The sequence below is a fragment of the Rutidosis leptorrhynchoides genome, chromosome 8 (assembly GCF_046630445.1).
Source record: "Rutidosis leptorrhynchoides isolate AG116_Rl617_1_P2 chromosome 8, CSIRO_AGI_Rlap_v1, whole genome shotgun sequence".
In the NCBI taxonomy this organism is placed as follows: Eukaryota; Viridiplantae; Streptophyta; class Magnoliopsida; order Asterales; family Asteraceae; genus Rutidosis; species Rutidosis leptorrhynchoides.
The window spans coordinates 365,136,817-365,142,837 of record NC_092340.1 but is presented as its reverse complement, the minus strand read 5'-3'; positions in this window follow the sequence as shown (position 1 = coordinate 365,142,837).

Sequence of the window (6,021 nt, the reverse complement as noted above, 5' to 3'; positions counted from 1 at the left end):
AAGTTAATATAAGAACTTATAACTTGTACATATGAAGAACACCTTGAAACTTAACATATATCTTTTAATCTCCATTCGGTAAAAAGCGGGCTGTTTTGGGTTGGGAATTAAAAACCTATCTTAGACTTTGAGTTCGAGGCTAAGACTTTGGAAATATGTTAATATATGTAAATAATACTTCCAGTATTTTTTTCATGATTTTAGACAAAGTGAAAGTATTTTATCAAAAATCATATATTGGGTGGATGCCGGGATTTTTCCAAATCTGTCCGCCGACACAAAAAGAGGGTAAAGCTCTAAAAATTACTACTTGGGATGAAATTTTCGAATTGGTTTTGTAAAATTAACTTCTTAATGAATCCATAGCAATTTGATTCACTTTAAACGCAGTTGTAATGAATATTTGGCGAGCAAAACAAAATCTACTAAAATTAACGTTGTATGGACGAAATTTATATTATAAAAACTATATTAACCATATCCTTGTTAATTTTTCCTATATCCTATATATATTTGGACATGTTATCAGTAGTGTAACAAAATATTATAATCTTGGTTAATTCTGTGATTGTATATACGTATAATAATATTCTTGGTACGTCCTAACACAATAAGTATACAATACGTTTTGATAAATCCTAAGACAATACGTACAGAATACGTCTTAGTTAATTCTAAGACAATACGTATACAATACGTCTCTGGGTTGATGCAAAGACAATACGTATACAATACGTCGTGGGGTAATTCTAAGATTATATATATACCGATTATTGGATTGTTGAACTTTTCGGACTATTTTGGACTACTAACAAAGGATCTCTGTAACGACCCGACTTTTTCGACTTGCTTTTGTGCCTTGTGTTTTTGCGAAACTGCGTATTTGTGCGTACTGTGCTACTTTATACTATGGAATCTTTATACACCTGGCTTACTTTCATTTATGTGTTAAAACGTGCCTTTAAGTACGTTGGATACTTAACTTGATCACCGGAAGCCTTTACGACCGTTAGTGTCACTTGACGTTACGAACAAACTGCGTACTGCGTACACGTTTAACTTTTATCGTAATCGGAAAATTATGACTACAAAATCTTAATTATTATTTCATAATAATAATTACTTGGGTTTTTGGATGCTTAATTACGCGTAGTAATTTACTTATGCTTACTAGTTAGTCTTGTTGGACTTTCTACCTTGTTGGGCCTTAGCCCACCCTACACTAGTTAGTGGACTATTTAATTATCTCAATTATTAATAGCTAGTGACCCATTAATATGTAAGACAAATGCCCATTTATTAGAGGGAACATACTAGCATTTATGTCAAGTATTATCCTTAATGTTGCATGGGATCCTAACATAAGCACCAACTTTAGACAACCATTAACCAAAAAGCAAAAGTTGGTCTCCCTTGTCCCCCCATGAAAATCACAGCCAAATACCCCCTCCCTCACCTCATTCACCTATAAATACAAGCCTTATTCCATCCATTTTACACTTGCTCTCATTTATATTTCACACACACTTACTCTCTTATTTCCTCTCTATTCTTTCTCACTCTAAAACTTGTAAGTTTTTGAATTTCTTCTTCTTCTTCTCTTATCATTTTCGTGTTCATCATCATCAATAAAGGATCAAGCTTTTTAGCTTTGATCTTAATTACATCTTGTAGATTCAAACTTGGAATTGAATCCTTCAAGAATATGGAAGATTCAAGCTTTCTAACTTTAAATCTTCACCTACTTTGTAGATCTATATCTTTTAACTTTAATCTTGTTATTTTGTTATAAAGATTTAAACTTGTGTTTGTAATCTTCATGTAACTTAAAGATCCAAGTTTTATGCTTCAAGATCTTCAAGAACAACCAAGATGCAGGCTTTCTAGCTTGAATCTTCATATCTTTTATTGGATCTAAGTTTCCTAACTTATGATCTCATTATTTTGTTATAAAGATCAAAACTTGTGTTTATGGTCTTCATGTAACTTAAAGATCTAAGCTTTATGCTTCAAGGTCTTCAAGAACACTAAAGGTTCAAGCTTTCTAGCTTTTTGACCTTATAACTTGTGTGAAAAGGATCCAAGCTCTCTAGCTTAGGGTTCCATCACTTTATTTGACTTAGATTATGTTCATACTTGTTTGATTGAAGTAAAGTTTGTAGCTTTAGTTGAAAATGTAACTTGTAATTGTGTTAAGACTAAGGATATGATGTAACCTTGGTTCATCATCCATCTAAGACTCTTAAATGAGTTGTGTTCTTACTTGGTCTTAACCTATTTTGTGTTGATGGTAGAATCTTGGTCAAGGTGATGCTAACCCATCAACGAGTTGTACACTTGAAGCTACAAGCATCAAGGATGAGAACCGTGATGAGCATCAAGCACTAAGAACCCCACCTGAGCACCTTGCTTACTGTTTTCCGGATCTGATCAGACCACCTAGGCTACTGGAAAGTTAATTTTCAGTTAGTTCGGTTCGATTAAATGATTTTCCGTTTAGACCTCATCTTAATCCGAGTTACGGTTTAGGATTTATGGCCTTCCGAAAGTCACTACACCCTATTAACGTTGTGCTGAAATTTCCGACCTACTCGCACTTAAACCGTCACCACGGTCAAATGAAGACAAATTTGGTTCTAAAAATTGGTCAGAGATTAGGGGACTCATATACGGAGCCATAGCGACTGACTACGCGTCTTTTCGTTTTGTATAGAGGTCGTAGCAGCTGACCGAATTCAGCCTATTGTTTCGATCTCTATTCTTGTCAAACTTACTTAGCTTTTATTGTGATGAATTATGATGATGATGAAACTTAAACTTATTTTATGCATTATTAGAACTTATGAGAATAACATACTGACCTAGTAACCTTCGACTTAGGTTGACCACCTTTCGGACCGACTTACTACTTGCATACTTTCATTATCGACTTTACCGCTCTTATCACTGTGAGTTATAACATCCCTTTTTACTTTAACTATTTTAGGACTGAGAATACATGCGTTTTTTTATACGTTTTACATACTAGGCACGAGTACTTAAACTTTATATATGTGTGGGTTATACAACGGCATAAACTTTCCCCTTAGCTTAGTAATGTTTAGTCATTGGTTTTTGAACCGGTGAACGCGAATCTTAATATGGATCCATAGGGTTTGACATCCCCACTCGGGCTAGTCGCGCTAGTATTTAACGGGTGTTTAATACTTCGTAAATATACGCACTCGGCAAGTGTACTTTTAGGGGATTATAAACGTTAAGTTAGTTACCAAGTGCCCATGGTTAAACATATACTTTTCATACTGTTTTGGAACACTAAAATTTCGTGGCCTACCTTACATTACTGTTACAACTTAAACTATAGCTCACCAACATTATTGTTGACGTTTTTAAGCATGTTTTCTCAGGTGTTTAGAGGTTTGTTACTTCCGCTGTTTAGACTTGCTGTCTTGGTGTTTAAACTTGCTGTTAAGGACCTGCTGTGCTAGAATTCCGATGCATTACTTAGAGATGTCTCAATCATGGAACTTTTCTTTTGCATTCGTAGTTTATGTTATTTTCAAATAATGACTTTGTAACGACCTTTGTGTCACGTTATCTTTTGTAAACGCTATGTTTTTATGAATGCAAAACTGATTTTCAAACAGCATATAGTGTTTGACCTTGTAATGATCCTGTTGTTGATGATCCGTACACGATGGTTTTGTACGAGGCGTCACAACTACTAACAATGGACTACTAACATAAAATGTTAAAAATTATTATATAAGTATTCTATGAACTTGCTTTATTTTATTCATATGTCGTATGATTATCTAAATCGTTATTATTGTTATAGGTTCGTGAATCCAAGGACGACAGTCATATTTTTAATAAGTTGAAAACTTATTATTAATATACTTTTACTACTGTGAGTATACAGTCCCATTTTTAAACTCTACAAATATTTTGGGATGAGAATACATGCATTTTATGTTTTACGCCATAGACACAAGTACTTAAAATATATTCTACGTTGAGTTGTACCACCTTGCATATCTTCCCTAATAGCTTGGTAACTAATATTTACATATTGTAAGAACATGTAAGCGCGAATCCTATTGATAGATCTATTGGGTTTGACAACCCCAACCTGGCTAGTCGCTCTAGTATCGTAAACAGTTGCATAGTACTTCGTTTTTACTACACTTGATACAGTGTAGGGAGATTTCATAATAAAGGGAATATGCCACATTAATGGTTAAGTATGGTTACCGAAGCGCTCAACAACTTATAGAATACTTTTATACACTTGCGAGTGTACATATATTTATAACTATGAAATCTTGTGGTCTATATTTATATCGATGCTAAACCTATATATCTCACCAACCTTTGTATTGACTGTTTAAGCATGTTTATTCTCAGGTCCTTAAGAAATTCTTCCGCTGTTGCATTATCTGAGCAAGCTGTGCATGGAGTCTCATGTTTTTTTTAAATGAAGTGTTGCATTCAATAAAACCTTCGTCATGTATTATATTCAACTTTTATGTCACGTGTGTAGTATTTGGAAACCGATGTATTGTGGGGATTATTTCTTAAATAATCGCCCACTTGTTTAAAACATGCATTATGTAAAATAATGGTGTGCTTTTTATGAAACGAATGCAATAATTTCTAAAACTTATCATATAGAGGTCAAATACCTCGCTATGGGACCAATGAATAACGTACTGCATTTATAGTGATATGAACGGGTCGTTTCAGTTGGTATCAGAGCTGGTTTAAGCTGTTTAATCGGCTTAATCGTAGAGGGGGTTCTCACAGTGTTACCTGTGACAAAGCATTGCCTCTTACTCCTCGCGGTCCGAATATGGTTGGCTTTGCCGAGAGGCAGGGCTGTAAAATCAGTGTCTGAGGTACGCTCAGTGGTCACCAGGCGGTTAGCTGAGAAGGCACTGAGTGGGATGCATCCCCACTGTGGTTTCAGTTGGCATCAGAGCGGTGGTCTTAGCGAACCAGGTCTTGCATTAGTGTGTCTAACTGATAGTTGTTAGGATGCATTAGTGAGTCTGGACTTCGGCCATGTCTACATGTCAAAAGTTTTGCTTATCATTTCTTGTCGAAAATTACTTGCTGATCATTCTTAGTCTAGGCACATCTTACTTCATTGATTGCATGAATGGTGTATAGATAAAATTCATATCTTAGTATATTTGCTAAATCATATCTTAGAGTATCTGTTACTGTAAACTTTTCCTGACATATTCCGTAAATTCCTCCGTAATCTATGAAATCTTTTGCTCTATATATATAGATATTCTTTGTAATTAGAACACCATCCGATAGCCAAAAATCATTTCATATCGAAAACTCCTTTATTCAATCGAACGAAATGGAATTCATCATTTCAAGTCCCTCGGATTCTGAAATGGAATCCCACTCAAGCTCCGAAACCAGTGTGACTGGAATGAATCAACCAATTAGCCATCATCTATTTTGGATGAATTGGGGATGGGTTCGTAGTCTACTTAATCATTGGAGATAAGAAGAAGGTGATCCCTTCCATCCACCACATTGCTGTAACGACCCGACTTTTTCGACTTGCTTTTGTGCCTTGTATTTTTGCGAAATTGCGTATTTGTGTGTACTGTGCTATCTTATACTCTGAAATCTTAATACACGTGGTTTACTTTCATTTGAATGTTAAAACGTGCCTTTGAGTACGTAGGATACTTAACTTGATCACCGGAAGCCTTTATGACCGTTAGTGTCACTTGACGTTTCGAACCAACTGCGTACTGCGTACACGTTTAACTTTTGTCGTAATCGGAATATTATGACTACGAAATCTTAATTATTATTTTATAATAATAATTACTTGGATTTTTGGATGCTTAATTACGCGTAGTAATTTATTTATGCTTACTAGTTAGTCTTGTTGGACTTTCTACCTTGTTGGGCCTTAGCCCACCCTACATTAGTTAGTGGACTATTTAATTAGCCCAATTATTAATAGCTAGTGATCCATTAATATGTAAG